This window comes from Callithrix jacchus, chromosome 1, assembly GCF_049354715.1.
Source record: "Callithrix jacchus isolate 240 chromosome 1, calJac240_pri, whole genome shotgun sequence".
In the NCBI taxonomy this organism is placed as follows: domain Eukaryota; kingdom Metazoa; phylum Chordata; class Mammalia; order Primates; family Cebidae; genus Callithrix; species Callithrix jacchus.
In genome coordinates, this window is record NC_133502.1 from 107,950,320 (window position 1) to 107,960,178 (window position 9,859).

The 9,859-nt window shown below is 38.8% G+C and overlaps 1 long non-coding RNA gene across 1 annotated transcript; it reads left to right on the forward strand.

Annotated features, from left to right (window-relative positions):
- Window positions 1–1,074: 1,074 nt before the first annotated feature.
- LOC108590242 (uncharacterized) lies at window positions 1,075–7,234 on the forward strand. Its single transcript, XR_001909666.4, has 2 exons — window positions 1,075–1,300; window positions 5,811–7,234. It is a non-coding gene; the product is annotated as an uncharacterized LOC108590242 (long non-coding RNA).
- The last annotated feature ends 2,625 nt before the right edge of the window (window positions 7,235–9,859 follow it).

The window sequence follows — 9,859 nt, forward strand, 5'->3', positions numbered from 1 at the left end:
CCCCCAGGGGCAGAGTGAATTACCCTGAAGAGCACACATGGCTTTCCACTGTGTTATGCCTTGCACCATATTGTATTTATCCATGAGCAATCATCTCTTCTCCACAGGACCATGAACTTTCCAAGGCAGGGCTGACTTATTCATCTATGCCTACTCAATGCCAGCTACTGTCTTTGGAACCCCAGAGGAGTTCAGCAACTGTGTCAAATAAATGAATGACAAATCTTGAGGTGCTGAGAGCTGACGTTTGAGTTAACTGTGGCATGTATTTTTATAAGGTGTAAAAAATGGGAAACATTTGTGATACTAAGCTTCCCTTTATTTATCCAACTCAGCATTGCTCTGAAAACAAAACATGTTTACCTCATTAGCTCATTTAATCCTCCCATAAATCTTGTGTGTTCGGGAGGGACAACACTTTCCTTATTATATTGATCATAGAACTGAAGCTCAGAGAGTTCACACAATTCATCCAAGGCCACACAGCTAGCAAATTACACAGGGCAAAGGAGGCAGAGGGGTGTAATATGAGAAACAGTGATTTATTCCCTCCCTATGCCCTTTTTCCCTTCATGCCTCTTCTTCATCCCTCTGTCTCCCTCCCTTTCCCCTCCTTCCTTTCTCCTTTCCTTCTTCTCTCCCTCTCTCTGTTCTTTCATTCCTTTGATCAATCGTATAATTGAATCTTGGCCCAATGTTTTCTATCTGCATATAACTGAGAGTAATCTTTTCCTCTCTGGCCTCACTTTCCTTATCAGTGAGGGGAGGATACCTGTAAGAAACCTTTTATTGGAGACAATGTAGTTATAATAGATAGTAAGTAAAATGTATGGGTTACCATTTGCTTAGACTAATAGAGTCTAAGCTCATCCTGCCATACCCATGGCATTTTTGACAAAACTAATACAATTCTGTTTTGTCCATCCTACCTACCTTTTAGTTTTCAACATTTAAAGCTGCCTTTGCATTCATTTAAAATGGACTTTTCCCAAGTAAAAACTTTAGGAACAGCAGAACTCACCATAGATTGTGTTGGCATCTCCCTAGGGACATATAACCTGTAAATCACCCGGTTTTCTAGTTTCCTTGAGAATCTGTAATGTACATTGAACCCAGAGTGCAGCATGCTGAAAGGGAGTCTTTTTAGAATGTAGTGAAGTCACTGCTACTGAGACATGTGTTCACATATATGTACCTTCTCTCTTCCAGTAAAGGGTGGCAGAGGGCACAGACGCCACCAGCAGACTCTTCGGAAGAAAGTAACAGGACTGGAACTTCATTTTCCCATGGATTGTAAAAGGTGGGAGAAAAGTCATATAAACCCCTAGCCTTCCTAAAATGCCCTTTATGCTTGTAGTGAGTGTTAGTCATTCCTGGCAGCACAAACATATTTTCAAGAGGGTCTTTCAGGTTTGAGAAATGAGGTAGTGGCTATGATATTTCAGGAAAAGAGAAAGAAACATTTTTTTTTTTATTTTGGGGGGAATATTTTGATGTCTATCTTTTTTAGCCGATATGAGAAATTCAAAGGGGAAAGCAGAACTATTTTCAAATGACTGTTGTCTTTTGAACTGTGTTTTCTGAACAGCCTGCTACTCAGAAACACAGTGTGTGGGATATCCTTACATTTCCATTATACGGAACTTTTATTGCAATGGTCAGATTAAGTAGACACATCCTACACAGTTTTATTATAGTAACTGGAAAGATTGTTTAACTGGGACTTCGGAATAGCAACAAAAAAAATGTGTAGAGAAAAACTGAACTCACTCTGCAGTAAAAACTACATATACTTTAGAATCGATTTAGTATAAGCATATAATCCTTTCTTGAAGAATATACAGGGTGGTCCTGCTATTGATTTCCAGATCCTTCTCACCCAATGATAGATGAGAACCTGTCGTATTCTGGTTTAGTCCAAAATCTTCTGCTGGGTTCATGTTAGTTCTCGTGACTTGTTGTCTTGTGTTCCATCTTGTCCCTACTTGCGGTGGCTGCATTGTGTGTCTCCTAAAATATGTATATTGAAGTCCTAAGCCTCAGTGTGATGGTACTTGGAGGTACTGTCCTCCAGAAGTAACTAGGTTGACATGAGGTGATGAGGATGGGTGCCCTGTGTTGGGATGAGTGTCCTCATGAGAAGAGGAAGAGAACAGAGATCTTTCTCTCTGCGCTATGTGAGAAGACAGTGGAAAAGCAGCCATCTTCAATCCAGGAAGAGGCCTTCACCAGAAACCAAACTTGCTAGTACCTTGATCTTGAACTTCCTGGCCTCCAGAACTGTGAGAAATAAGTGACCGTTGTTTAAGCCACCTAGGCTATGGTATTTTGTTGCAGCGGCTTGAGCATGCCAAGACACAAGTTAAATTGGTCTATGCCAGGGATGGCAGCTTCTTGAATCAAGCATCTTATTTTCAGTCTCTTCTTTTGATGTCCCAAAGTTCATCTTTAGTGAAGTATTTAATAAGATCTCATGAAAAATTGTCTCTGCAAATTTTGATTTTGCTTTCTTCCGGTGAGACTGCAAACTATCTGATCCTAACAACTTTACCTGCAGCAACCTTTGTTAGGCTCAGTTTTCTTCTCTGCATTTTGCTCTAGGTGCTCTAAAGGGAGGGGGTACTGTTGTTTAATAAGGAGCAATTCTCCAATGGACTGTGCAGTAAAACTGGCTTTTACTGCTGGAAAGAAATATGTAAGCCATGAAGTTTCCTCTGTAACACCATTAAGTACTCCTGAAACAGCATGACTTGGTGGAGTGCCACAAATTAACCAGTTCATAACCAATAACCTAAGCATTATTACTTGAACAATTAGAAATATTAGGGGAGAAAGATTTTTCACCACTTCTGTCCTAAGTGTTGAACTGAGCCTTTTCCTGATACTTTGAGAAAATAGGCTAAATCTCAGAGCAGAGGGAAGTATGTGCTAAGTACCCTCATTCTGAAAGAGAATGCCAAGCTCTTCTACACATTTGCTCAAGGCTCCCTTCCCACCTGATGACCCATCTCTCAGACTATTTTAAGTGAGGAATAAAATAGGAAGATGGCTTGTGGAGGTAGAAAGCTTCAACTTGTTTAGTAGAAAGAACTAGTTACTTTTTTTCTTGTTGGAGATGATAAAAGAATACTCTGTCCTGGTCCCAAACCAGGTCCAAGTGTGGGTGGTTGAAGAGAACCACTCATCATTGACAACATTGTAGATGACAATGTAAACAGCCTGCAGGAAGGGGAGAGAGCATCTCAGTTTCAGGCTGTTTGCTAAGGAGGCAAAAGTTGTAGGCCCACTCATGGCACCAGAGCAAAGCATGGTGAGAGAGATATTAGGGGAACTTAGCGTGATCTCTAGTGTCACCTGTATGTACACAAAACACGTCTCTTTCCATGAGATTGTAAAGGCAGCAGTTTGGCTAGAACAGCCGGGGATGGGAGGGCAAGGGAAAGCCAAAGGAGAGCATTGCATCCTTTTATTGTTTGATGTGGCCAGGATGTGGAGCTTCCTAGGGCCCCAGTGGGTGCTGCAGAAGGTGACCAGCTCTAGCTTTCTTGTTGAAAACCAAACCAAGAGCACAACTTCTAGAGCAAAGGGACTTCAGAAAAAGAGATGTAGAGTGACCCTTTGGGTCAGGAGCTGAGGGGTGAGGGTATCTTGAGGTCAGTAGAAGAGCACCTCATCTATGTCAGGGAACAGTAGTGCAGGTACCTAATGGGTCTCTGAAGCACCTAGAGCTTTGTCTCATGACAGGGCCAATGTTTGAACATGCACTACACATTTGCCCTTTTCTGTTTCCTCTGAGGAACCCATTACAGAATGGAAAGAATCAAGGAGAGAAGGAAGGAGTGTGCCTCATCTCCTTTCAGTATAGGCACCTGAGCATAGGTCAAGCCTGAGCTGGAGGAAGGAGGGAGGGTAAATTTATATGAAATCAAAAGTTCACTTTTTAATATCTGGGAGTCAATTTTAATGAAACAGGATATAACAAATTTAAAACTGGTGAAGAACCTGAAACCCAGTCTAGATGGAAACATTACTGAAGAATGCTTCCTGCTATTAAAAGAAAAAACTGGCCGGGTGCGGTGGCTCAAGCCTGTAATCCCAGCACTTTGGGAGGCCGAGGCGGGTGGATCACGAGGTCAAGAGATCAAGACCATCCTGGTCAACATGGGGAAACTCCGTCTCTACTAAAAATACAAAAAAATTAGCTGGGCCTGGTGGCGCGTGCCTGTAATCCCAGCTACTCAGGAGGCTGAGACAGGAGAATTGCCTGAACCCAGGAGGCGGAGGTTGCGGTGAGCCGAGATTGCGCCATTGCACTCCAGCCTGGGTAACAAGAGTGAAACTCCATCTCAAAAAAAAAAAGAAAAAACTCGCAAATGCTGAAATGTCTGAAAATAAATGGCTGGATGTGATGAACAGCTAACAACAAATTGAGAACCAAAATCTATACCATATTTGATATAATAAATCTATATAGAAATTTAATGAATAGAATATTCAAAGAATAATAATTAAATCATGATGTAAAGGAATAAACTGCAGTAATTATAGTGAAAGCAGCATAAAAGTAAGGAGAGAAAAAAAATTAGAGAAAAGTGGATATGGAGAAGCCAAGTATAGTCTAATAAGTATAAACTGACATTCCTAAATAATAGAATTTTAAAAACTGAACCATTCAAAGACATAATGCTGGAGAAATCATCTGATGTGAAAGAAGCATTTCATAGGCAAAGCAAAAAATTGAGTGCCAGGAACACTTGATGAAAAGAATTAATGTAAACAATAACAAAATTTTTTTAAAGAAAATAGGTAGGAAAAACAGGTCATCTACAATGAGAACAAAAATGAGGCTTTAGTCTTCTCTGTAGCATTCTTCAATGGCAGAACACAAAGGAGAAATGTCTACAAAGTTCTGAGGGAAAGAAAGCAGACCAGGAATCTTGCATCCATCTCTTGTTCAAATATAAACAGAACTGTCAATCTCAAGTATACATGAAATCAAAGAATATAGCACTCGTTAGCACTTCTTAAAAATTAACTCTGCAATAACATCTTGCCCCAAAAAAAGATGAACCAAAAGAAAGAGCCCTGGAACAGAAAATACTTGGTAAATCTAAATATAAAATTATTTTAAATTTGAATATAGTGTAAATTTAGTAAATTGAACAAAGATAGCTAGAGAACAAAATGAAAAAGAGTTAAACCATGGCAAAGTAAGTGTGCTATATTGTCCTATATGAAGAGAGAAGAGATGGTGACAGGAAATGGAAATATTTTAATCTGGTGTTAGTGGGAGAGAAAGTACTTCTGAAAATATTTCTCTAAAGTTCAAACAGAAATTATGAAACAATTGAGAGACTGGAAATTTTGTTTTTAAACTTCCTTAAGTCTCCATTTCAGACAGTGTAAATGGCTACTTGCTCATAATGCCTCTAAATGCATAAAACGTACTTATAAAAAAACTGTTATTAATTATATTGAAACATGTTTATCAAGTTATTAAAAAGAATTGTTTGATATTGAAATAAATGTGCTTCTTTATTAATGCATTAAATAACCAAATGCAATAGTGGGTTTAATAAATATTACAATTTTAAAGTAATGACAAGTGTTAATGGTATTTTGAAATATCTGAAGCACATGTAACATGAAATGAGGATGTCTCTCATAGGTACTGTCAATCGTCCTATGATTTGCAGTTTTCCTTTATAGTTGATGACATGCTAAATTTCAGTTAGAAGTTAGCAAAAATGAAGATGTGATTTTTTTTCTCATTCAGGTTCACAGATTATCTGAATTCTTTCTTCCCACAGGTTTCCACGCATCCTTAGACTTCCATACCAAGAAATTTTTTTTTCTTGGATATAGATCCAAGATGGCGGATTGCTAACAGCTCGAGATTGTAGCTCCAGTGAAAACACAGAGAACGAGAGGACACCACACTTTCAGACGAATTTTCATCACTCACGGACCAGAAGGTTCCCAGTGGAGGAGCCCCATGGGTCGCCAGCGTGACTCTTGTGGCCGGTGCAGCGGTTTTGCTGGTGCCTCAGCGTGGCAGCTCTTTATGCAGAGTAAACAGGATTGGTTCCCCTTCTGACTGATGTTTGGAGCTCCGGGAAGGCAGAGCCACTTATTATGGACTCAAGAAGAAAGCCAGACTGGAGATTCCCAGGCAGAAGAGCACCATCAGTCTTATCACTGCTGTTTTGGCCGGTGCAGTGGGTTGCTCAGATTCCAGCACTGGGAATCAATAAACTGGACGTCCACTCAGAAACCTAATTAGAAAGGCGGTAATTGTAAAGATGACAGATGGATAAATTTATAACAAAGGGAAGAAACCAGCCTAAAAAGGCTGAGAATACCCAAAATCAGAACCCCTCTTCCTCTACAGGGGATTACAGTTCCTCATCAGCAACAGAACAAGCCCTGATGGAGAAGGATTGTGTTCCATTAACAGAAGTAGGCTTCAGAAGGTGGATGATAAGAAACTTCTGGGAGTAAAAAGAACTTGTTCTAACCCAATGTAAAGAAACTAAGAACTTTGAAAAAAGGTTTGACAAAATGCTAACAAGAATAGACAATATAGAGAGGAATATAAATGAACTAACAGAGTTGAAAAACACAACACGAGAACTTAGCAAAATATGCACAAGTTTGAATAGCCGAATTGATCAAGCAGAAGAAAGGATATCAGAGGTCGAAGACCAACTTAATGAAATAAAACAAGAAGACAAGAATAGAGAAAAAAGGATAAAAAGAAATGAGCAAAGTCTCCAAGAAATATGGGACTATGTGAAAAGACCTAATTTATGTTTGATAGGTGTACCTGAATGTGACAGAGAGAATGAATCCAAGCTGGAAAATACTCTTCAGGATATTATTCAGGAAAACTTTCCCAATCTAGCAAAGCAGGACAATATTCAACCCCTGGTAATACAGAGAACACCACAAGATTTTCCTCAAGAAGAGCAACCCCAAGGTACATAATCGTCAGATTCACCAGGGTTGAAATGAAGGAGAAAATACTAAGGGCAGCCAGGGAGAAAGGTCAGGTTACCCACAAAGGGAAGCCTATTAGACTTACAGCAGATCTCTCAGCAGAAACCCTACAAGCCAGAAGAGAGTGGGGGCCAATATTCAATATCCTTAAAGAAAAGAACTTTCAGCCCAGAATTTCATATTCTGCCAAACTAAGCTTCACAATTGAAGAAAAAATAAAATCTTTTATGAACAAGCAAGTACTCAGAGATTTTATTACAACCAGGCCTGCTTTGCAAAAGCTTCTGAAAGAAGCATTATACATAGAAAAGAACAACCAGTATTAGCCTTTCTAAAAATATACCAAAAAGTAAAGAGCATCCATATAAAAAAATTATATAAACGAATGGATAAAATTGCCAGTTAACATCAAATGGCAGTAACCCTAAATTTAAGTTGACTAAATCCCCCAATCAAAAGATACAGCCAAAACCTAACAATATGCTGCATCCAGACCCATGGATCCAGACACATTCAGACACATCCAGACCCATGCAGACACATCCAGACCCATGGATCCAGACACATCCAGACATATGCTGCATCCAGACACATGCAAGGATACACAAAGACTCAAAAAAGGGATGGAGAAAGACTTACCAACCAAATGGAGAGCAAAAATAAATAAATAAATTCTCGCATCTGATAAAATAGATTTCAAAGCAACAAAGATATAGTGGTAAAAGGATCAATGCAACAATAAGAGCTAACGATTCTAACACCCAGATACATAAGACCCATAAAGAGATTTAGACTCAACGAGACAGAAAATTGATGAGGACAACCAGAACTTGAACTCAGATCTGGAACAAGTAAACTTAATAAATATTTATAGAGCTCTCCATTTTAAATACACAAAATATACATTCTCCACTTTAAATACACAAAATATTGATCAGCCATTATTAATACCCATTTTAAGAATAAAGCAATATTCCCATTTTCTCTCCTTTTCTTCCTCTTTCTTCCTCTCCTTTACTCCTTTTTTCCCTTTCTTCTTTCCTTTCAAAAAAAAGAAAAAAAGTTCTAAAAAAATTTTTTTTAATGCTAATATAATTTTAAAATCTCATATTTTTTTCATACTTGAAAAAAGGTCTCAAATATATGAATAGATGAAATTATTTTTTCTTCTGTTCTTAAACAGTGATGAAACAAATCACTTTTCCGCTCATTATATTCAACTTCCGATGATTGATTTGTAGATGACAGTATCGGTTTTAAGTGTCCTTATCTTGATACATTTAGATTATAAAAAGAAGAAGAAAAGGCTAGGAGAAAATTTTGACTTTGGTCTGAATTGCCTTAGGTAGGTATGAATATGGAAAATCAGAGGTGTGGCATTGGCTTGGACACAATGCCTTCTTTCTGATTTCTTGGTGCTCACTAGCACTATATTGGGCGAATGAGAAATTCCCCAAGAGTTGTAGTTATGACCTTTTTTTTTTTTTTGAGACAGAGTTTCGCTCTTGTTATCCAGGCTGGAGTGCAATGGCGCGATCTCGGCTCAGCGCAACCTCTGCCTCCTGGGTTCAAGCAATTCTCCCGCCTCAGCCTCCTGAGTAGCTGGGATTACAGGCACGGGCTACCATGCCTAGCTAATTTTTTTTTGTATTTTTAGTAGAGACAGGGTTTCACCATGTTGACCAGGATGGTCTCAATCTCTTGACCTCGTGATCCACCTGCCTCGGCCTCCCAAAGTGCTGGGATTACAGGCTTGAGCCACTGAGTTATGACCTTTATAGTTCCTAGTGGCATTAAACATTTCAACACAACAAAATTTGAAAATATACATCAATTATAATTTGTTCAAACAAAAGCATGACTCTAACTGAAGCTGCAACTTTTAGAGACAAACAAGGAAATGCAAGGCTGGGGGAATAAGGTAAAACTTGGCAAAGATGAGAGCCTGGTGGACATTTAGATTGTTTTATAACTAGGATTCTCTGCAGGATGTGCGATGAAAAGAATTTTACTGCTTGTCCAATGCATTGAAACAGTTTTTTATCCTTGTATTTTTGAGGTTCACTTGAACTTGACTTTGTCCTCACACTCCCATGGCCACTCTGGCTTCCTGTTATTATCAGCCAATGAGTCCAAAATGTATCGTTTTCTTCCTTTTTCCAGACAGTCTGTATATGCTGTTCACTCTTACAGTCCGGGTTGGGCTTGCTCTGTCAATCAAAGATATACTATTTCTTCCTAAAGCAATCTGCTTGGGCGGTCAATTGGCTCCAAGTTTCTATGTAATAATGTAAGATGAGAAATTACTCAACACATGCTGAGTTAGATGAGGAACATTAATGTGGAGCTTCCTGGGATAGAAAAGGATGGCTCCTTTTCCCCCTTTGAGTTCTTTAAAGGCTCCACTAAAAACACTTTAATACTTATGAGTCAGAATTTAAATTTCTCATTTTTAAATGAACAACTCCATTGTGATTTAGACAGCAGACATCTCACAGTTCTTAGACCAAAGTATCACTGTCCAGGAATTTGTTTTCAAGTATTCATTTCCAACAGCAAGAATAAAATATGCTACTAGATGCCAGGCACTCTGTATTGTAGTAGGTTTCTGCCAAAGCAATAGTCATGACCTATTGCCAATAAAGTTCCAAAATATAAAATAGATTTCTAGGTAGCTTGGTGTGCAGGGAATATATATTATTGGCATCGTCTATGTCTATGGTGCAGAAGTCTGTGTAGGGTAAATAATAAAGTTAGTTATCAATGAATAAAGTAGTTCTCAACCCTAGGAGTGGCTGTATCTTCTGCACTGAGAGATTAACAGAGACTTTCTGAAAACAAAGACAGGTGTGAGAGACTT